The following is a 24860-nucleotide window of genomic DNA, read 5'->3' as shown; positions in this document are numbered from 1 at the left end:
ACAGCAGGCTCTTATTAGTTATCTATTTTATATATAGTAGTGTGTATACGTCAAATGCTCAGAGAAGAGTATGAGGTCTCAAATCAGTCATTCCTCTACATGGAAAATTCATAATTATTTTGAATCTTTAGTCAGTTCAGTTCAGTTCAGTCACTCAGTCGTGTCCAACTCTTTGTGACCCCATGAATCACAACATGCCAGGCCTCCCTGTCCATCACAATCTTCCGGAGTTCACTCAGACTCATGTCCATCGAGTCAGTGATGCCATCCAGCCATCTCATCGTCTATCGTCCCCTTCTCCTCCTGCCCTCAATCCCTCCCAGCATCAGAGTCTTTTCCAGTGAGTCAACTCTTCGCATGAGGTGGCCAAAGTATTGGAGTTTCAGCTTTAGCATCATTCCTTCCAAAATCCCAGGGCTGATCTCCTTCAGAATGGACTGGTTGGAACTCCTTGCAGTCCAAGGGACTCTCAAGAGTCTTCTCCAACACCACAGTTCAAAAGCATCAATTCTTCAGCGCTCAGCCTTCTTCACAGTCCAACTCTCACATCCATACATGACCACAGGAAAAACTATAGCCTTGACTACACAGACCTTTGTTGGCAAAGTAATGTCTCTGCTTTTCAATATGCTATCTAGGTTGGTCATAACTTTTCTTCCAAGGAGTAAGCGTCTTTTAATTTCATGGCTGCAGTCACCATCTCCAGTGATTTTGGAGCCCCCAAAAATAAAGTCTGACACTGTTTCCACTGTTTCCCATCTATTTCCCATGAAGTGATGGGACCGGATGCCATGATCTTCGTTTTCTGAATGGTGAGCTTTAAGCCAACTTTTTCACTCTCCTCGTTCACTTTCATCAAGAGGCTTTTAGTTCCTCTTCACTTTCTGCCATAAGGGTGGTGTCATCTGCATATCTGAGGTTATTGATATTTCTCCCGGCAGTCTTGATTCCAGCTTGTGCTTCCTCCAGCACAGCGTTTCTCATGATGTACTCTGCATATAACTTAAATAAGCAGGGTGACAATACCCACCCTTGACGTACTCCTTTTCCTATTTGGAACCAGTCTGTTGTTCCATGTCCAGTTCTCATTGTTGCTTCCTGACCTGCATATAGGTTTCTCAAGAGGCAGGTCAGGTGGTCTGGTATTCCCATCTCTTTCAGAATTTTCCACAGTTGATTGTGATCCACACAGTCAAAGGCTTTGGCATAGTCAATAAAGCAGAAATAGATGTTTTTCTGGAACTCTCTTGCTTTTTTTGTTGTTGTTGTTAAGGCAGTTAAAGGCTTGTCTTTTATTGAATGAGTGATCTATGCAATTGCCGAGGCCACTATGTACAGAGAAGAGGGGGAGAACTTTATTTCTTGGTCTCTTCCTCCTTGGACAGAGTCTTGATGATTTCCTCCTTCTTGGCCTGGAGCTGCTCTTCACGGCGCTTGCGCGCTTCCTTGGTCTTAGACCTGCAGGCCTCAGCCTGGTCCGCCAGAAGCTTCTTGCAAGCCTTGTCTGCCTTCAGCTTGTGGATATGTTCCATGAGAATCCGCTTGTTTTTGAACACGTTACCCTTCACCTTCTTGTACAGGCTGTGATACATGTGGCGGTCAATCTTAGATTCACGGTATCATCTGAGCAGCCGGTGCAGAATTCTCATCCTCCTCATCCACGTTACCTTCTCCGGCATTCGAGCATTGGCAGTACCCTTTTGCTTACCTATACCCATACGCCTGCCCTTCTGGCGAGCCAAGGTGTTTTTCCGGCATCGAGCCCGGGAATGGACCGTCACAGGCTTCCGGATGATCAGCCCATCTTTGATCAGCTTCCCGATCTGCTGGCGGGAGTTGGCATTGGCAATTTCATTGGTCTCATTGGGGTCCAACCAGACCTTCTTCTTGCCACAGCGAAGGACACTGGAGGCAAGCCTCTTCTGAAGCCTGAGCATACTCATGGCCACGGCCTCAGCGGCGAAAGGAAAAGCAACTCTCTTGCTTTTTTGATGATCCAGCGGATGTTGGCAATTTGATCTTTGGTTCCTCTGCCTTTTCTTTTTTTTTTTTGCATTTTTTTTAATTTTAATTTTAAAATCTTTAATTCTTACATGCATTCCCAAACATGACCCCCCCTCCCACTTCCCTCCCCACAACATCTCTCTGGGTCACCTCTGCCTTTTCTAAAACCAGCTTGAACATCTGGAAGTTCACAGTTCACGTATTGCTGAAGCCTGGCTTGGAGAATTTTGAGCATTACTTTACTAGCGTGTGAGATGAGTGCAATTGTGCAGTAGTTTGAGTATTCTTTGGCATTGCCTTTCTTTGGGATTGGAATGAAAATACCTTTTCCAGTCCTGTGGCCTCTGCTGAGTTTTCCAAATTTGCTGGCATATTGAGTGCAGTGCTTTCACAGCATCATCTTTCAGGATTTGAAATAGCTCAACTGGAATTCCATCACTTCCACTAGCTTTGTTCGTAGTGATGCTTTCTAAGGCCCACTTGACTTCACGTTCCAGGATGTCTGGCTCTAGGTGAGTGATCACACCATCATGATTATCTCGGTCATGAAGATCTTTTTTGTACAGTTCTTCTGTGTATTCTTGCCACCTCTTCTTAATATCTTCTGCTTCTGTTAGGTGGTTTTATTTGGTGGCTCAGACGGTAAAGAATCTGCCTGCAATTCAGGAGACCTGGGTTTGATCCCTGGGTCAAAAAGATCCCCTGGAGAAGGGAATGGCTCTCCATTCCAATATTCTTGCCTGGAGAATTCCATGGACAGAGGAGGCTAGCAGGCTATATCCATTAGGTTGCAAAGAGTCTGACATCACTGAGCAGCTAACACGTCTGGTTTTATTTTACAGCCTTTCTCTTTGGGATTAATGACATCAAATTCTTTAATCCTTGTATCAAACATCTGATTAACTTCTATTTACTCTTTCATAGTAACTGTGTGTAGCTTTTATTTGTTTTCAAAATTCTACTAACACATTTCTAAAATGTCTTTGCCCGAGTAATCTCTAAATTTAGAGGCCATTATGGCAGAGAACATCATAGGGAGCTTGGGACATAGTAAGCTATAGAAGTAGCCAATGAGACAACTGAGACAAAGAGAGAAATGGGTCTTAGAAAATTTTATTCAGAGGAATTCAAACTTATGCCTCTCTTATCCAAATATACTCATCCAAATAGTATCAAGTATCTAATAGTGCTTTTCAATATGAGAGAAAAAAGAAACACCCTGACCTGACTACTGTGGTTGTGAAGAAGGCATCCTGCATCTGAATATGCTGCCTTCACAAAGTCCAAAGTAAGAACAGTACTCTTCTCTTAGCGCTAATGAGCATTCCCCCACTACAGCACATTTATAACTTCCATGAACTCAGTGAGAGTCGGTCCGGGGATGCATTCGGTGTTTTATCGTATTATCCCTTGGTGACACTACTTTGAAAAGAGCTGAAGAAAGAAATCCCTTGGAAGACAGCTTCCTGTCCATTTACAACCTAGAAGGGACCCTCACAAAAGAAAAAAAAAACACTTGCTGGCAAGCCAACGTGTTTCCTGAGATAAGAGAAGGGAGCATAAACGCATTCATTTTAAAGTACTCATTTTTTAACTATAGCTGCTAATATTGAATGACAGTTGGCATAAAACCTAATTGGATGAGGTGCATTAGAGTTAAGTGTATCAAGCCAAAATGCGTTTACATCTGCCTTACAGATTTCTGGAAGCATCTCACAGTATGCATCTCAGCAGCTATAACCATTTCTAACCCAGCTTCCTCTTCCAGGAAGTTTATTTTAGGATTAGAAATTTAAATACTGTATCAACAGAAAAAGAAGAAAAACGTAAGTAATTTTTTAAAATTGTTATATAACATAGCCATAGTTCAGGACAATATATAAAATAAAGAACCTGCCTCCTGCTCTTGCCCAAGATACACCTTGATCTTCAGTCACTAGCCAGCCCAGCGCCATTGACTTCTGCAGCCATTATCCATAATGACAATGATGAATCAGAAGAGATAGCCAATTTATCAGTTACTACTCTCATTTTGATGAAACATAACAGCTTTTCCTCAGCCAATCTTTCTAAAGATTTTCAATTAGTCTTGTTAGTTTCCTTTCTACCAGGTATAGAGAAATTAATATAAAGAAACGACACAAAGATCAAATAAGAGGCAGGCAGAAAGAAAAGGAGGGAAAGAAGAGGGCAACTTAGATACTTCTCCAAATATATAACGAGCTCCTAAATAACGAAGAATCAGCTAAGAAATGGTGCCTACTCCACTCACTGGAATTTTTAAAAGCTCTCTTTCCATAGCTTTATGTCAAGGGCAAGCCTTTGAAAAAGCAGAGACCCTCACACATGCTTTGTTTCCAGGAACAAGTACTTTAAAATATTTCCTTTATTAGTTTCTCACTTTTTATGAATTAACCCTAAGCCTCACCAAAAAAAGGAGAAGAAGAAAACAAAGCTCAAACCAGCAGACCTGAACAAATCAGAATGCCTTCCCTATTAGATGTGATTGCTTTTTCCTTTCAACACTCAGAGTGGAGTGCTTACAATTTCCCCACCGACTTTAATATTGACTCAAGGCAACAGTCACCTTGAATCCCTCCAATACCAGGTGGAGTATCTTACTAACAGTAAATGACTGAGGATGGTTCTTGAATTAAAAAATTGAAACCATCTTGCTATACACTCACACACACACAATCATGAGTTTTCAAGAAAGCACAGATCTGTGGAAATGGGAAATAACTGTATCCAGTGCAGAAAAGAGACATTTCAGAATGGCAGTTTCTCAACCATCACAAGCTGAAGAAAAAACCCAGGTTCCCAGCACAACATCCTTCCATAAGATCAGCACAGAAACTAGCCACACCTCAACAGACGGTAGCTGAGGAATTGGTAGCCAAGTACCAAGAGTTCTGCAATATTAGTAGCAATGGCCAGAGAAACTGTGGGAAGGACCACTGAAGCTTAAAATGGAAAAACTGGTCATTGTTTGAATCTTTTAGTCACATCATGTCTTACTCATTTACCACTGACGAGAATTTCTTCTAAAACAGCCAGGTCCTGATCCATGAAGAATATTTGATCTTCCAACCTAAACAAAACCAGAAATACACATATACAGTGTGTAGAATGACCACAGCCCTGCAGTTTCTATAAATTCCCAAAATACCTTTCAGTTCAGTTCAGTCACTCAGTCATGTCCAACTCTTTGTGACTCTATGAATCACAACACGCCAGGCCTCCCTGTCCATCACCATCTTCCAGAGTTCACTCAAACTCACGTCCATCGAGTTGGTGATGCCATCCAGCCATCTTATGCTCTGTCGTCCCCTTCTCCTCCTGCCCCCAGTCCCTCCCAGCATCAGGGTCTTTTCCAATGAGTCAACTCTTTGCATGAGGTGGCCTAAGTACTGGAGTTTCAGCCTCAGCATCAGTCCTTCCAATGAACATCCAGGAATGATCTCCTTTAGAATGGACTGGTTGGATCTCCTTGCAGTCCAAGGGACTCTCAAGAGTCTTCTCCAACACCACAGTTCAAAAGCATCAATTCTTTGGCACTCGGCTTTCTTCACAGTCCAAATCTCACATCCATACATGACCACTGGAAAAAACCATAGCCTTGACTAGACAGACCTTTGTTGGCAAAGTAATATCTCTGCTTTTTAATATGCTATCTAGGCTACTCATAACTTTCCTTCCAAGGAATAAGCATCTTTTAATTTCATGGCTGCAATCACCATCTGCAGTGATTTTGGAGCTCCAAAAAATAAAGTCTGACACTGTTTCCACTGTTTCCCCATCTATTTCCCATGAAGTGACAGGACCAGATGCCATGATCTTCATTTTCTGAATGTTGAGCTTTAAGCCAACTTTTTCACTCTTCTCTTTCACTTTAATCAAGAGGCTTCTTAGTTCCTCTTCACTTTCTGCCATAAGGGTGGTGTCATCTGCATATCTGAGGTTATTGATATTTCTCCCGGCAGTCTTGATTCCAGCTTGTGCTTCTTCCAGCCCAGCGTTTCTCATGATGTACTCTGCATATAAGTTAAATAAGCAGGGTGACAATATACAGCCTCTCCATTTTCATTTTCATGTTCAACTGAACTTGCAGTAACAAAAACATTCAAAAAAGAGTTTTACCATAGTCCTTTATATTTCACAATGAATTTAAACCCGGAAAAAAAGGGCTCTGTCCCATGGTAAAAAGATTGGTTGGTGAGCTGGTTGGTCAGTGGGTTGGCTGATTGGTTGAAGGGGGGCACAAGGTCCATTCTAATGTCCCTGAGATCATATTCAGTAAAGCCATCTCTAGACAGGAAGGCAGAAACTTCATCAATACCACTTGCATAAAGGTACTGGTAATGTCTGCCTGAAAGAGAAAAGTATGGGTGGAATTTGGATGGAGAAATTAGTAACTTAAGGACCAGCCATATAAGTTACTGCTCAAAGCAACAGCTGAGCCCCTTGTGATTCTAATCTGTTCAATGACTTTATTCTCTTTATAAAAAAAGAAAAGCAAAAGAAATATTCTCAGAGTAGCATACACTACAGTACCAATTCCAAACCATTGCTCTGAGGTGGCTGAGGCAACAGTAAAGTATATAATGAAATGATATAATGACTTCCATCAGCCTGATTTAAACACTTTTATGGGAACAAATTTGGCCTTGGAATGCGGAATGAAGCAGGACAAAGACTAATAGAGTTTTGCCAAGAAAATGCACTGGTCATAGCAAACACCCTCTTCCAACAACACAAGAGAAGACTCTACACATGGACATCACCAGATGGTCAACACCAAAATCAGATTGATTATATTCTTTGTAGCCAAAAATGGAGAAGCTCTATACAGTCAACAAAAACAAGACCAGGAGCTGACTTTGGCTCAGATCATGAACTCCTTATTACCATTTTCAGACTTAAATTGAAGAAAGCAGGGAAAACCACTAGACCATTCAGGTATGACCTAAATCAAATCCCTTATGATTATACAGTGGAAGTGAGAAATAGATTTAAGGGCCTAGATCTGATAGATAGAGTGCCTGATGAACTATGGAATGAGGTTCATGACATCGTACAGGAGACAGGGATCAAGACCATCCCCATGGAAAAGAAATGCAAAAAAGCAAAATGGCTGTCTGGGGAGGCCTTACAAATAGCTGTGAAAAGAAGAGAAGTCAAAAGCAAAGAAGAAAAGGAAAGATATAAGCATCTGAATGCAAAGTTCCAGAGAATAGCAAGAAGAGATAAGAAAGCCTTCTTCAGCAATCAACGCAAAGAAATAGAGGAAAAGAACAGAATGGGAAAGACCAGAAATCTCTTCAAGAAAATTAGAGATACCAAAGGAACATTTCATGCAAAGATGGGCTTGATAAAGGACAGAAATGGTATGGACCTAACAGAAGCAGAAGATATTAAGAAGAGGTGGCAAGAATACACAGAACTGCACAAAAAAGATTTTCATGACCCAGATAATCATGATGGTGTGATCACTCATCTAGAGCCAGACATCCTGGAATGTGAAGTCAAGTGGGCCTTGGAAAGTATCACTACGAACAAAGTGAGTGGAGGTGATGGAATTCCAGTTGAGCTATTTCAAATCCTGAAAGATGATGCTGTGAAAGTGCTGCACTCAATATGCCAGCAAATTTGGAAAACTCAGCAGTGGCCACAGGACTGGAAAAAGTCAGTTTTCATTCCAATCCCAAAGAAAGGCAATGCCAAAGAATGCTCAAACTACCACACAATTGCACTCATCTCACATGCTAGTAAAGCAATGCTCAAAATTCTCCGAGCCAAGCTTCAGCAATACATGAACTGTGAACTTCCAGATGTTCAAGCTGGTTTTAGAAAAGGCAGAGGAACCAGAGATCAAATTGCCAACATCCGCTGGATCATCAAAAAAGCAAGAGAGTTCCAGAAAACATCTATTTCTGCTTTATTGACTATGCCAAAGCCTTTGACTGTGTGGATCACAATCAACTGTGGAAAATTCTGAAAGATATGGGAATACCAGACCACCTGACCTGCCTCTTGAGAAATCTGTAAGCAGGCCAGGAAGCAACAGTTAGAACTGGACATGGAACAACAGACTGGTTCCAAATAGGAAAAGGAGTACGTCAAGGGTGGATATTGTTACCCTGCTTATTTAACATATATGCAGAGTACATCATGAGAAATGCTGGACTGGAAGAAACACAAACTGGAATCAAGATTGCCAGGAGAAATATCAATAACCTCAGATATGCAGATGACACCACCCTTATGGCAGAAAGTGAAGAGGAGCTAAAAGCCTCTTGATGAAAGTGAACGAGGAGAGTGAAAAAGTTGGCTTAAAGCTCAACATTCAGAAAACGAAGATCATGGCATCCGGTCCCATCACTTCATGGGAAATAGATGGGGAAACAGGGGAAACAGTGTCACACTTTATTTTGGGGGGCTCAAAAATCACTGGAGATGGTAACTGCAGCCATGAAATTAAAAACACTTACTCCTTGGAAGAAAAGTTATGACCAACCTAGATAGCATATTCAAAAGCAGAGACATTACATTGCCGACTAAGGTCAGTCTAGTCAAGGCTATGGTTTTTCCTGCGGTCATGTATGGATGTGAGAGTTGGACTGTGAAGAGGGCTGAGTGCCGAAGAATTGATGCTTTTGAACTGTGGTGTTGGAGAAGACTCTTGAGAGTCCCCTGGACTGCAAGGAGATCCAACCAGTCCATTCTGAAAGAGATCAACCCTGGGATTTCTTTGGAAGGAATGATGCTGAAGCTGAAACTCCAGTACTTTGGCCACCTCATGTGAAGAGTTGACTCATTGGAAAAGAATTTGATACTGGGAGGGATTGGGGGCAGGAGGAGAAGGGGACCACAGAGGATGAGATGGCTGGATGGCTTCACCGACTTGATGGACTTGAGTCTGAGTGATCCGGGAGTTGATGATGGACAGGGAGGCCTGGCGTGCTGCAATTCATGGGGTCGCAAAGAGTCGGACACGACTGAGCAACTGAACTGAACTAAAGGGAGCAAAGCAATCCTGACCTTGGCTGCTGGCAATGAACTCTGAATAGACTCTGTCTTCCCTTCTGAGACACCTCCCACTTTTCCTTTCTCTGTCAAGGTGGCTCTTGTTTTCACTTGAGGTGGAATTTATCCACAAACAATTTAAGAGAGCAAACATGAAATATGACTTGGCCCAAACTCACTTCTCTTTCCTTCCATCCTCCAGCCAAGTTGTCCTTTGGGACTCTGCTGTCCACAGCCCCGATCACTGAGACCCTTGATAATAGACTGAAACATGGTATTGGAGAAGTCTCTTTAGAGTCCCTTGGATGGCAAAGAGATCAAACCAGTCAATCCTACAGGAAATCAACCCTGAATATTCATTGGAATGACTTGCTGATGCTGAAGCTGCAGTTCTTTGGCCACCTGATGCAAAGAGCCAACTCATTGGAAAAGACCCTGATGCAGGCAAAGATTGAGAAGAAGGGGAAAGAGGCGACAGCAGATGAGATGGTTGGATGGCATCACTGACTCAAGGGACATGAGTTTGAGCAAACTCCAGGAGGTAATGGAGGACAGAGGAGCCTGGCATGCTGCAGTCCATGGGGTCACAAAGAGTCAGACATGACTTAAAAGAAAGAACAACAACAAATAACAAAAGAAGCATGAATATCATAAAGAATAACTTTCTCCATCATGCAGTAAAATATTTTTATAGAAAAAGATTTGACAGAAGATACAATAAACCAAATAATCCCCTTCCAGACAGGAAAAAAGACAAAAAAAAAAAAAAGTTGCCCATCCTTCTCCTTATGTAAGAACTTCTGTAAGTTATAAATGCAATTACTAAAACTGTAAACATGCCCCCTCAAGATTTGTCCTGGCAGTTACAAAATGGTTGTCTGAAAATTCTGGAGGCAAACAACCTACTGGATTACAAAGTTCCCTTCAATGTCTGTCCTTTGTATCTCAGCAAACCCAACCACTGATAAAAGCAGCTGTTTGATACAAGTCAATAAACTAGAGCTCTTAGAATGTGTATCACTTTTCCTAAACTTAACAAGAAAATGCAGAGTATCAAAGAATAAGACATAGTAGGAAAATGAGGTCTCTTTACATGATAACCTATTAAGAAGAAAAATTAATATCCAGCTATTTCATTTTGCTTTTAACCCCTTAATTTTCACATATTCAAAGTTATCAAATATAAAATAACCCAAACATCTTTCTCTCAAGATACTGCACCAAATAGCTCAACTGCAACACAGGTTGAGTTCAGTCACATCATTTGTATGTATTCTATTTTGTGAGGAACAGATCTGATGGAGTAGTGTTTCTAATGACCAAAATAGTATGGGTTCTTCAAGCAATGTAGTAATTGGAGATTCTCCTTAACTGATATTTTCAAAAACACCTTTCTTAAAATAGGAAGGTGGGATATATGGTAATATATGCTAAAAGATCACCACCTTCTCTTATAAAAGCATAATCAGGTTAAAAGATGGCACACAGTCCATTTCAAACTACGTCAAATACTTTTTGATTGTTCATACTTATACAGACTAGTAGTAATGGATTTTTCTTTACTCCGTAAGTCTTATGACTAGTAGTCATTTGTACAAATTACTGCACACTCTTCCATGCAAATTCTTCCCATGGGAATGACTTCCTCTTCTCTTTCACTCAATGACACATGTGCCTTACAGGAGGGGAAAAAAACGCAGTAGAGCAATTTCAGGCAACAAATTTTATGAAATAAATGGATTAGCATTAAGTGTATTGTTTTCTGTTTTTTTCCATTATTCTACAACGTCACACTGATAGAGAAAGGATAAGAGATGATACAAGTCAAAGATTAAGAAACAGAGGCAGAAGAAGCAGAAGTACAAAGTTTTCTGTATCACTCACTTTGCTGGTTACCTAGCACTGTTTTCATCTTTCTCATGGTTATTCATGAGAATTCATATCTGCCCAGAATCTGAATGCAACCCATTCCTGTACTCTATCCTAGATCAAAATATATAAAAAGCCCAGCTTTCAACTAGTCCTATAAAATATCCTTTAATCACTCATATTCCTTCTACCTAACCTTCAGAAGCTCCTGATATCTGAAAAGAAAAGGGAAAGGAATTTTGCTGAGGATCACAATGAGTCACTGTAAGTCAGAGAAATGGGCTGGGTTACTTCAGCTGGTCTGCTAATAACAGAGCTGCAGTCACTTCCAACTGAAGAATGGGAGCCTTCCTGGCCACTGAACCAGGAGTGAAAGAGAAGCATCGTCTTCATTCACAGGCAGAGGAGCATAGCGCCTCTTCACCTGGAAGGCAGAGCTGTTTCCACTTGGGAGTGTTTATAAGACTACTAAAATAAATAAAACTAAAAGAGGGGAGATGTGTATACCAAATGTCACTGTGACAAAAAAGAAGCTAGAAAACGACTGACATAGAAGCCTTTCCTTTAATCATTTATTTACGAACATAATTTAAAAACTAACAATTCAGTTGAAACATAAACATTAGCAATTAAGTGATTTCATTTAGTTAATTGACATATGCCTATGCTAAAAATATTCTCATTTTAGAAAGTTAAAATGAAAGAAAATGAAATAAAAGTATAATGAAAAATTACCAAAGGGGAAAATATCATCCAAACATATTAAGACAATGATTATTTACATAGTGATATAGTTTCTTCAGATATTTTTCTAGCTAATTTATTTTTACATTGCTATTCCCAAATATATACATAATTATGATTCTGTTGTTTCATTTACTATTGTTGCATCTAAGTTACTAACAACTCAATAAATATGTTTATGACAGAACTTAATCTCGAATTAAGCAAAAGTAGAAAAACAAATCAGTAGAGTGACCCATCAGTGATTTAATACACACACACATAAACAAAGTTCAATATATATCTCCAATATTAACATTTCATTATACTGTTCTCATAAGTATTTTTTAAGTTGTGGGATCTAGTGTAATTCAAGAGAGAAAGGCAGAGACACACAGGCCCCTAACCATGTTTAACAACACTTTCAAAAAATATTATAATCAGTTCATTTCAGAAATTTTCAGAGCTAAAAACTGTGCCAGTAACAATAATGTTAGCATGGATTCTACTCACAACATCTCAAATATTTATCTAAAATATATTCCAAGCATTAGTTAGTATCTATCTTCCTTCTTTAAAAATCTAATGGGGTCAAGAGAGAAATTTTGTATAAGTAACTGCCTGGAAACTCCTAATAGCTCTTCGCAGTTAGGACTCACTAGCAAATAAATACCATTTGCTTGCTTAATGCCGCTAAGGACAGAGCCAAGGAGATTTAACCTTGACAGCTAAGCCATTTATGTTGAGTAACAATGTAAATTAGAAGAAACTGCTTGTCCAAAATAAAAAGCTAATATATTATCCTGCATGTTTATCCACAACACAATGTTTTCATCAATGCTAAAGGAAACACTCACATTTATATGAAAAGAAGGTTTGGAAACTGTATATCTTTGTTTGAAATATATACACATAATAACTAGATGCAAATATAAAGCAATGTGAAAGTCATTCAGCTGTGTCCGACTCTTTGTGACCCCACAGACTGTACAGTCTATGAATACTGGAGTGGATAGCCATTCCCTTCTCCAGGGGATCTTCCCACCCCAGGGATTGAACCCAGGTCTCCCACATTGCAGGCAGATTGTTTTACCAGTTAAGGGACACCATATAAAGCAATATATCAATTCAAAAAGTATTTCACACTGTCAAACTTCAACAAAAATGACCTTGGTTTCAAATTTAACCTTAACAGTTTGTGCATTTTTTTCCAAAATAATAAATAAATAAATCTTTCTTCTTTCTTTTCCTAAAAGAGAAAGGAAAAAGTACATCCTATTTGTTTATCAATTTTTACATGAACTTGCCGTAACTTCACTAACGCTAAGTATAAATATCTATTTGGATTATTCCCAAAAAGCTGCGTAACCTTCAAATTTTCCATAATGCAAACAGATGTTGATGGACTTCCCAGGTGGCACTAGGGGTAAAAAAAAAAACCCACCTGACAATACAGTAGACAAAAGTGACGCAGGTTTGATCCCTGTGTCAGGAAGATCCCCTGGAGTAGGCAATGGCAACTTGCTCCAGTATTCTTGCCTGGAGAATCCCATGGACAGAGAAGCCTGGCAAGCTGCTGGTCGTAGAGTCACAAAGAGTCAGATACGACTCAAGCAACTTAGCACTAGCACTAGAGCAAACAGATGTTGATACTCAAATTATGTTACTTTAGGAACAGAACTACACCATCTAACCCCCTGGAAAAAATATTAAAATCTCACCTACATATTTGATTGAGATGTTGAACCCATGAAGACAGATGGCTACTGAGAATCCCTCTTCCCAAATAGTCCTTCCAAATGAGCCAGAGAAGTTGCTAAAACTGTATAACTTTTTCTCCAGAATTTTTGTAAAGATGCTCTCTAAGCTAACTATTATTACCTAGCTGTTTGCCTTGAAAAAACTCATCTTATTTTATTGCAATGCTTACCTTGGCTTTCTACCTTTCTTCTTTGTATTACTAGCATTAGCAAAAGGCAGAAGGTAACCCTCTGAATGAAAATGTAAGAACATACCTGCCTAATTAATGCTTGAAATATCAAAGGCAAGAGACACAGAAGAGGGTGAATACACTAAGGAGGTGCTTCCTGTCTCTGGCAGCACCAAGATGAGTTTCAGGTGGTGAATAGAGACAGAATTAAATGACATTGACTTACTAGTGAGAAAGTCATCCCCTTTTTGGTTTGGTTCTGACTGCATCACAGAGAATATCTAAGTTTGGAGCTAGTTTTTAATACCACTCTAACAGTAACCTGTGGTAGATTAAAGATGACCACAGGTTCTTTGCCATTCTTTCCCCTGAATCTGTATTGGCCTCGAAAGTGAAAGTGTTAGTCTCTCAGTCATGTCCAACTCTTTTCAAGTCCATGCACTATAGCCCACCAGACTCCTTTGTCCATGGAATTCTCCAGGCAAGAATACCAGAGTGGGTAGCCATTCTCTTCTCCAGGGAATCTTCCAGACCCAGGGATCGAACCTGGGTATCCCACACTGCAGGTGGATTCTTTACCCTCTGAGTCACCAGGAAAGTACTGGCCTGAATAACTTCTTAACCAACAGAAAGTAACTAAAATATCATGAGATTTCAGAGGCTAGGTCATAAGAAGCCCCATAGCGTCCACCACACCTCTTTGAACAGTTACTGTTAGATCCCAGCTGCCATACGTGAGAAGGACAAGCCGCATGAAGAAGCAATGTGTAGGCACTACCGTACAATCCTAAGGGAAGTCTCAGCAAACCGCCAGCATCTATTGTCCAACATGACATCCATCATGACAGCCACCATCACATCCAGCCTAGTTGGGCCTTCAGATTACTCCTGCTCCAGCTGCTAACTGAAAACCGCAGGAGAGATCCCAACTGAGAACCACCAGATGACCCAAGTCAACCCACAAAACCATGAGCGATAGCTGTAAAATGTCACTTTAAGCCACAAATTTGGGGTGGTTTGTTTTGCAGCAACTGATAACCTGAACACTTCCTGCTCTCTCTTTGCAAGAAAAAGAGGAAAGGTGCAAGTTCAGCAAGTGCATGGGCCAACAGCAGAAAGTATACACAGATGGTTATCTTTTCATCTTATTTATATTTATGGCAATTGATAGTGAGTTTTTATTGACAGTAATGATTAGAAAGAGAAGCATCATATGAGAATATTTAGGCTGACAAATTTTTAAAATCAAGGAAATTATCATTTGAGTTTGAAAGCTTATAACAAAAAATTGTATTTGTGAATGGCTGACATTTGGGAAACTTTGCAGAAAGAGAACAAGAATGTTAACATGGAAAGGTTCTAAAGGGAGAGACAGGGATCAGGAAACAGAAATCTGTTCTTTTGCTTAGGAGTGGTAAAATGGTACTGCAAAGTCAAGAAGGTTCATTCCATACTTGGCACATTCTGATGTGCTCTGTTCAAATGTCACCAATTATTCCCGAATTTCAATTGCAGGAGCTAAGGGCAATCCTGATCTCTCCCATAGGTGTTGTTTGGAGGCTCTGTAGCATTGCTGCCCTGATGCTATTTACTTTATATACTCTTTAGAGGTTAAAAGAAATCACCAGGAGTCCACTGAAGCCTGACAAGTTATTTGCTGACATGCTGTGAACAGGAAGTTCACAAACAGTGTAGAGCAGCAAATAAAGATTCATAAAAGATGAGAGAGAAAACAAGATTTGTGAAGATGAAAGAGAAAGCAAAGACAAACCAAAAACCATTAACAGGCAGAAAATATAGTACAAATACAATGACCTTCAAATTAAGATTGAAGTTGATTTAGAATATGTTGGGAATACAGAAGAAAAAAGATGAATGTGCTATGTATGAACATGCTATGTATAAAGAAGCAATTTTAAATATTATACTCTGGAGTATTTGAAGGCGGGTAGAAAAATCAGGCCATGGGCTGAAAGAGAGATCAAAATGAAAGGAGGCTAACAACAAAGGTATGAGATTCGGTAAGAGGTGCTGCAGGCACAGAGAAGGTCTCAGTGAGTGAGTGAGTAAATGAGTAAGTAAATCAGTGAGTAAATGGAAAAAAATGTAATTTAAACATAACTGATAGACCATTAATTAACATTTGTGATGGATGTCTTCAGGCTTCTGTAATTACCAAAATGGCATATGATGTCCTCTATAAAATATACACATGAGAAGATATGGGTGTAGACTTTCTCCTTGGTTGTGAATGGCTCCAAAAAGCCAACCTTGCATTCTCCATGTCATATTTATGATTTGATAGAATTATAAAGTACTGCACTGCAGAGCTTAAGGTACATACCTAAACAATGAAAACTGAAAATGTTAAATTTGGGAAAACTTAAGAGTCTACTTCCATTCGCTTGAGAAGAAATTTCTTCCCAGAAGCTGAGCACCGATGACTGATTAAGCAATCCACTGGTTAGAACAGTGCTATCCCAACCAAAATTCAAACTAACTGATTTTTTTAGCCAACTGATTTTTCAAACTTCCTCAATACAGTTCTATAGTGTATAAATAAATCTTATACAATTCTGAAGAATTTATTTTATAATTTTTACTTTATCACCCAAATAAAAACAAATTTTTTCTAGACACTTAAATGTTTTCAGTGTGGGAAACTGCATGTGTTGTTAATAACCTCCTATTCAGCACATTCATAAATTTGATACTATTAATAATTATATCACTATTCACAAAAGTCCATCAGAAAAAGTCGAGAGGGATTCCTAATCTTTTGATTGATAAGCCACTCTTTCCATCTTAAGAAGAGCCATTTCATGATACATCTCAGGATGGTCTACTGTCCTAATTTATTCAACAAATTGGTAGGAAATCCAGAGCTAGAAATCTATATTTCCTTCACTTTATTCTATGTTCAATTCTAGATCATCCCCAATTATTAAGAAACCTTAACTGTTCAATCTCTCACCGTGCAGAATTTTCAGTCAACTGCTTAAGTCCTCAGAAGGTAATGCTTTACTTTTCTACTGAAGACCAACAAAATGAGAAAAATATTTAATTGAGCTGCCGCCTTCCTCTTGTGGACAGGCAAGGTAGAATAGTGCTTAAGACTTTGACTATGGAGTCAGCCTCAACTCTTTGGACCTTCAGGAAACAGCTTGGGTCCTCTGTGTTTCTGCTTCCTTGACTGCAAAGTGTTGACAATAGCAGTATTGCTCATGGGGTTGTTGTAAAGCTTAAATAGAATGATATGTGTAAAATACTCTATATAATGCATGGCAGAGTAAGTGTTATATGAATTTCCACCACTACTATTATTGTTGTTATTAGAATTTGCTAAAATTAACTCAAATCTAAAGGTGAATCTATCAGAGCTTCCTCAATGCTTAATATCAACGGAAGAGTCACTTGGAAAAATGTTTGTGTATTGTGATATAGCTGCTTTCAATTTCCCAGCAATTAAAAATTCATCCTTCAACCTGCACTTATTATCTTTATCAGTGCCCAGAACTCTACAAATAGGGGGCTTTCCTTAAAAAACAGCCCAAATGCAAGCAGAGAAAATTGAGAAACATGAAATAGAGAGATAATAACACAAGATTGCATAACTACTAGATTGTAAGATACCAAGCACAAGACTTGTAGAAACTCTGAGAAAGATCATTATGGACCACAGAAGTCAGCTGATATTCTGGAAAAGATACACAATTTCTGTTGGACTTTTAGCTCAAAGAAGTGCATTTCATGTGGAAAGACAGTATGATCAAAGGTACAGAGGTGGGAACAAGAGTGGAGATGCATAGAAATTAAGCAACAAAGCAGAAAGATATTTGAGGGTAAGGACAGATGTGTTTCTCCAAACATAAGCTTAAAAAATGCATGTTTATTTGTGAAAATTATATTTATATGTTTATTTTCAACTTTGGTTCTTTTAATTAGATTACATTGCCTTTACTGAAGGCTTACATCTGTCAGAATTAAAGATGAGTACATTTCTGCATGCCAGTATTTTTAATCACGGCACTTTACCACAGCTAAAATCTTTTTACCCCCAAACTTTGAAAAGGACTCCAATGGGATGCCTCTTGTTTTTCTATTTCATAGGTTACATGACATTATAATTAACACCGAGCAAATGATAGATACCTTACATAATCTGAGTGGCTTGCTGCTATATTCTGAATATTTGTGTCCCTGCAAAATTCATATGTTAAAAGTTAACACCCAATGTGATGGCATTTATAGGTGGCCTTTTAGGAAGTCATTAGGTTATGAAGGCAAAGTCTTCATGAATGGGACTGTTGTCCTTATAAAAGAATCCCCAGAAGCTCTCTTGCCCCTTTCACCTTGTGAGGTTATAGCAAGAAGATGGCCATCTATGAATCAAGGAGTGGCTCTTAGACATCGCATCTGCCAGTGCCTTGATCTTGGACTTCCCAGATACCAAAAATGGGAGAAGAAAATTTGTGTTGTTTTGTAAGCCACCTGTCTATGGTATTCTGTTACAGCTGCCCCCGTGGACTAGGATACTTGCCAACTTTTCAAAGAAATATAATCATTAGATACTAAAGGCATAAGTATACCTTCAGTTTCAGCTCTATATCATTTTTCATTGATCTGGGAAACTAAACTGTTCATAAATCAAAATACACAGGGCTTGTGTGCTTTGGTTTGCAATGAACATCAAATTGGCTTACATATAGTGCTGGATATTTGTCCACTTTTGGAAAACAGCTACAATATATTTATAGAAAATACATAAACTCATTTCATTCTTAGACATATAGAAAGATATATATACATTCTTCTAGAGGGCAAAAAACCATGGCAAATGTATCATTTTATCTTTTTACACTATAAACTGACCATAATAACCACAATAATTTGAGTACCCATTAAACTATGTGAGCCAAAGTAGGTACTTTTGCATATTTTATTATACACTTGATCTATTTTGCAATCATTTCCTCAATTTCACTCAGCAGAAATGTTACAATAAAATGAAGCAGCCATTTGGTTAACAGTAAATAAAATATAAGGATACTGTTTCAGGAGCTAGAAAAATAGTAACAATTTCCAGTTCCAAGAAAGAAATCTGTCTTCCTCAAGCACTCTGTCCTCTGCCTGTCACTGATGTAGCATCTCATACTGTAGTGTGGTATCGAATTTCCTCATGTTTTGCAAACCACTCAACATCAAAAGCACTTGAGAGAAAGATGATACAAGAGAGCCTCTAGGAGAGCATTCTGAGACAGTCTGTGGAATAGCTGTCTGTCCCTATGACACAACCCTGTAGGAAGAGCTATACTATTCTGAGCAGCATTGTGCTTAATATATTATATTCAGAAGTTTAATTTGAGAGACCACTGATGAATTTTAAGTTACAGAACCAAATAGACAAAAGGATAGACAAGAACCTCATTGTTAATAATTTTGCATCAAGGCAAGTCATGTATTATCTTATTCAATCATCACAATGACCTTCTGACATAGGCATTATTATTATTCTCATTTAACGCATGAGGAAATCAAAACAGAAAAGTTAAGAGGCTTGCCTAAGATCACAAAACTAGGAAATGGTTTGGCCAAGATTCAAACTCAAGCAATCTGACTTAAGATGTTCCAGTTTTTCTTCCACTTACTTAACATAAAATGTGAAAGTCGCTCAGTTGTGTAGACTCTTTGTGACCCCATGCACTAGTCCATGGAATTCTCTAGGCCAGAATGCTGAAATGGGTAGCCTTTCCCTTCCCCAGGAGATCATTCCAACCCAGGGATCCAACCCATTGTGGGTGGATTCTTTACCAGCTGAGTCACAAGAGAAGCCCAAGAATACTGAGTGGGTAGCCTTTCCCTTCTGCAGTAGATCTTCTCCACCCAGGAATCAAACAGGGGTCTCGTGCATTGCAAGCAGATTCTTTACCAACTGAGCTATCAGGGAAGCCCTATTTCTAAACATGCTATAAGTCTTACACAGGTCATGTGGCAGGGGTGGGGAGTGGTTATGCTCTTCATAGCCACTCAGAAAAATCAGGCATTCAGAAGGTATACAGAAGCTAGATACATATTTCCTCACTCACGAAGGCAAGAAAAATAAATGTGACAAATCTCACACTAGCTCTTAAAACTTCTTCCCGGAAAATAAAAAATGTCATTTCCTCTCTTTTTTCATTGGTCATCACAAGTCATGTGGCTGTGCCAAAAAGGAGGTGGGAAATGCAATCTCTCTGCCAGGCAGGCAGAGAGCCAAAATATTTCGGACTAGAACTAATGACAGCCATTAAGGAAGTCAATGAATGGGGCTTTCAAAGACAAAAGGAACAACATTAGAATTGGCAGGAAGGTGGAACTTCCAAGAACAACCACAATTATTTTTTAGTTATGATGAAACATCATCATGGCAAATGGTATATGGGATAAATGACCTATAGAGAAAAAAAAAAAACATGCTTCAGTAGAAAACTGCACTGTCTACCACCCCTCTGGGTTATCTGATTCTGATTCTATAGATGTTATTTTACAGTACCATCAGTTGTAGGTAATTGATTTCCATGCCAAATAATTTTTGCCTATAGATTTGCATTCTGTTTTGTCCAATAGAAGTCAAATTGACTTGTCTCCTTCACAGTCAAAAAAGCTAGTTTTGCCTCTATTTGCACATTCATTTCAATATTCTTGATCTATAAGTGTGTCTGATCTTTTATTAGATCCTCTAAAGGATTATTCTGGTTTTTTCATTATGAGTTAAACAAAATTTTTAACATGACCATTATTTTTATATCTCTATGAGAGTCATCAGAGAAGGCAATGGCACCCAACTCCAGTACTCGTGCCTGGAAAATCCCATGGACAGAGGAGCCTGGTAAGCTGCAGTCCATGGGGTCGCTAAGAGTCGGACACGACTGAGCGACTTCACTTTCACTTTTCACTTTCATGCATTGGAGAAGGAAATGGCAGCCCACTCCAGTGTTCTTGCCTGGAGAATCCCAGGGACAGGGGAGCCTGGTGGGCTGCCGTCTATGGAGTCGCACAGAGTCAGACACAACTGAAGCGACTTAGCAGCATAAGAGTCATAATTTGTCTTTTTAAAAATTATCTTTTAACTAAACCATTATTTTCATAATAAACTTTAATATCTAGAACTATCTTAGATTTCTAGAAAAATTATAAAGATAAAATAGTTTCCACATGCCCCCCATTTAATTTCTCCTATTAACATCTTGCATTAGAATGGTACATTTTTTAATAGTTAGTGAACCATTATTGATATATTATTATTAGCTAAAGTCCATAATGTATTCAGATCTCACTTGTTTTTATCTAGTGTCTTTTTTTCTGTTCCAGGATCCTATTTGTAATAATACTTTATATTCAATTATCATGTCTCCTTAAGCTCCTCTTGACTGTGATAATTTCTCAGACTTTCCTTGCTTTGACAGCTTTGATAATTTTGAGGAGTACTAGTCAAAAATTTTGTATATTGTCCACCAGCTTGGATTTGTCTGATACTTTTCTCATGATCAGACTGAGGTTATAGGTTTGAGAGAACATGATTACGGAGGTAAAGTACCATTTTATCACATCATATAAAAAAAAATACATGCAGGCAAATGTCTTATAACTGCTAATGTTACCTCAATCACCTGTTTAACACTGGTCAGGTTTCCACATTGAAAAGTTACTTTTTCCCTCCCTCTGGCACTGTACTCTTACATCAATATGGATCCATGGGTATTTATTTTATATTTCAGATTATAATCCAATATTACTTTCTTTTGTTGCTCAAACAGTTCCAATTTGGCCACTATGAGTTTTTCCTTTGGCTCTTATATCCCTTTGACATAACCAATCATTTTGAGGTTTTTTGTTGTTTTTGTGTTTACTGCAGTTTGTTGTTATTACTGCTGTCATTTTGTCTCATTTTAGTTTTGAGCACTTCTCTACTTTCTTGTACTGCAAGATGCTACAGGCCCATCTTGTATGTGTCCTGGCCAGTCCCAGAATCATCTATTTCTCTAAGAAGCCCTGCTTCCTTTCATTAGAGAACGGTATTAGAAACCAAGATCTGTATGAGAAGTATGCTTATTGCTACAGAAATGTCATTGCTAGGTACTGTCAGCTGTCAGGGCAAGGAGACATTTGTCTATACTAACCCATGTATATACACAAATCTATAAATATTTCTATATGTACAGATTGTTATCCACACTAAGCTAAGCATGAGTTCATATTGATATTTCCAACTTTAATCTACTACCACATTAGTCTCCTCCCCTGGCTTATTTATAAACTCTCACTCCAACAGTGGGAAAACTGGCTCCCACCATCTACCACTCACTTATTTAATTGTTCATTTTCAAAATACATGTATCACAGTACCAGAACTCTTTACTCATATCCACATAGGAAATGTAATAATATTTCATTGTATAGGTATACCACAGTTTGTTTACTCATTCATCAACTGAAGGACATCTTAGTTGACTTGTTTTTTATTATTGCTAATAAAGCTACCATATGCATTCGCATATAAGTTTTTATGTGGTCATTAGTTTTCACATCAGTTTGGTAAATGCCCAGGAGTGCAACTGTTGGATTGTATAGTAAGATTATTTTTAACTTTGTAAAAAACTGCTAGCCTGTCACCAACAATGAATGAAAATACTATTGCTTCACATCCTTGCCAGAAATTACTATTATCAGGGTGTTTTTTTTTTTCAATTTTTGCTAATCTAAAAGATGTGCAGTGGTATCACATTGTTGTTTTAATCTGAAATTCCCTTATGACATGATTTTGAGCTTCTTTCTTTCTATTATCTGTACACTTCCCTTACTGAGGTGTCTGTTTAGTGATAACTCGTTATCATAAAAAGTTATTTTCCTCAGCACTGGACATGAGAATCCATCCTTGATTGTCCTTCACTTTAGTTTTTGAGAAGCACTTGGTATTCAGTTTGAACTGGCTTTCCCTAAATGCCTGCCCTGTTAATGATTATTCCATCCTGTCCTCTAAGCTGAAGCAGCTGGTGATGATGGTAAGACGGTGAGGACAGTGCCCATGACGATCATGTTACTAAGCTCTGAATGCTAACCATGTGCCAGATACTCGGAGTGCACTTCATGGATTATTTCATTTACTCTTCACAACCCTAAAAGGTAGGTGCTATCAGCATGCCTGTTTCCTAAACTTGAGTACATAAAGGTAGAGAACATTAAGAAACTTGCCCATATTTACAGTTAGTAAGCAACTGAGCCACTATTTGAATACAGAGAGGTAAAGTCCAAAGCCTGTGATTTTAACCACTACGGAATATTCATACTGCCTAGACACTAAAGGTTGAAAAGATAAAAATAATCATTTAAAATATTCTTTCTCAATTCTTAAAAATACTTCATGTGAGACACCAAATCAATCATTTTTGGAAACTATGATAAAAATCATCAGTACCTATGAAACAGAATGGAACAACCACTCATCTCTACAAACAACTGCTGAGTTGTCAGAATAATGTATCTTAATGCTGGAAATATACTGCTACTGAATAAGATAGAGAAGAACTAATGTACAGAGAAGCACAGTCTTTGCCTCAGGGATGTAATGCTTAGCACAAGGAAGGTTTCAGCAACTCCAAGTCATAAAAATTATATGACCACAAGCAGCACAGAACTATGCCTACCAGCTTCTGCAACTATAGCAACTAAAGCTGCTGTGTTGTTTGATGCTACTTTAGCCATTTATCCTATTGTCCCCTGAAAAAAAATATGCTAATTCTAGAAGTCAGAGCAGCTAAGACACCTCAGGAAATGTCACTGGAAACATTTCATATCACCTCCCTCAGTGTCTCCCAGCTCCCCATCACCACACCACACCAGCCAAATGCATTGAGCTCTAAAATAGAGAGGAAACTACTCCCCTTATCAGATACAAATGAGGTGTCAGTGCCTCATGGAGGTGAATACTGCTGGGCTAGAAATAATCATTAGAACACCTGATCCTCGCTGAGGATTAGCCAGCCACCTCTTTGAAAGTATGTGCTGTTAAGAAGACGCTCTTCCTTCTTCTGCTTAAGTCTCAACACCACTCAACTGGGAATTTCATATTCTCTTGTCACTAGGACATTTTTTTTTTTTAGTCTCCTTCTAAAAAGTAAAATTTTAAATTTGGACAAAAACCTCCCTTTATCACAGAGTTTCTGGAGAGAACATCCTCTATTTCACCTCTTTCTTTCATACTTAAAATCCTTCCTAAACTCATTCTCCATTTAAATATGAGAAGGAAGTAGGATGTGGACTTCTCAGCTTTCTGTAAAATGGGATTGTGTACATACAAATCCTGCTACGTTATTCGGTATGGTTGATGTTGCCATTACATCTAATGGCTTGTCCTTGAGATCAGTTTAAATCATGTGATTCATTATTGCTTCCAAACATTAAAAAAAAAAAAAAAGCAGATGATTTGAAGACTAAACCCTTTCTTTAAGAATTTTCTAGTTTATTGTGATCCACAATCAAAGGCTTCAGCATAGTCAATAAAGCAGAAGTAGATGTTTTCTTGGAAATCTCTTGCTTTTTCGATGATCCAACGGATGTTGGCAATTTGATCTCTGGTTCCTCTGCGTTTTCTAAATGCAACTTGAACATCTGGAAGTTCTTGGTTCACGTAGCGTTGAAGCCTGGCTTGGAGAATTTTGAGCATTACTTTGCTACTGTGTGAAAGTGAAAGTTGCTCAATCGTGTCAGACTCTTTGCGACCCCATGGACTGTACAGTCTATGGAATTCTCCATCCCTGGCTACCCAGGAAGTGGGTAGCCATCCCCTTCTCCAGGGTATCTTCCCACCCCAGGGATCGAACCCAGGTCTCCCGCATTGCAGGAGGATTCTTTACCAGCTGAGCCACAAGAGAAGCCCAAGAATACTGAAGTGGGTAGCCTATCCCTTCTCCAGTGGACCTTCCTGACCCAGGAACCAAACCAGGTCTCCTGCATTGCAGGCGGATTCTTTACCAACTGACCTATGAGGCTACTGTGTGAGATGAGTGCAATTGTGCAGTAGTTTAAACATTCTTAGGCATTGCCTTTCTTTAGGATTGGAATGAAAAGTGACCTTTTCCTGTCCTGTGGCCACTGCTGAGTTTTCCAAATTTGCTGGCATAGTGAATGCACCACTTCAACACCATCATCTTTTAGGATTTGAAATATTTCAATTGGAATTCCATCACCCCCATTAGCTTTGCTCATAGTGATGCTTCTTCCTAGGGCCCACTTGACTTCGCATTCCAGGATGTCTGGCTCTAGGTGAGTG

General features: G+C 38.9%; 1 protein-coding gene and 1 pseudogene across 3 annotated transcripts in view; both read right to left on the bottom strand.

Annotated features, from left to right (window-relative positions):
* The window catches only part of PLCL1 (phospholipase C like 1 (inactive)), a 373074-nt gene that overhangs the window by 227586 nt on the left and 120628 nt on the right, over positions 1-24860 (bottom strand). The window lies entirely within an intron of this gene.
* On the bottom strand, positions 1278-1973 carry LOC114112882 (large ribosomal subunit protein eL19-like; annotated as a pseudogene).

Source organism: Ovis aries, chromosome 2 (genome assembly GCF_016772045.2).
Source record: "Ovis aries strain OAR_USU_Benz2616 breed Rambouillet chromosome 2, ARS-UI_Ramb_v3.0, whole genome shotgun sequence".
Classification (NCBI taxonomy): Eukaryota; Metazoa; Chordata; class Mammalia; order Artiodactyla; family Bovidae; genus Ovis; species Ovis aries.
This window is presented reverse-complemented; position numbering and strand designations above follow the sequence as displayed.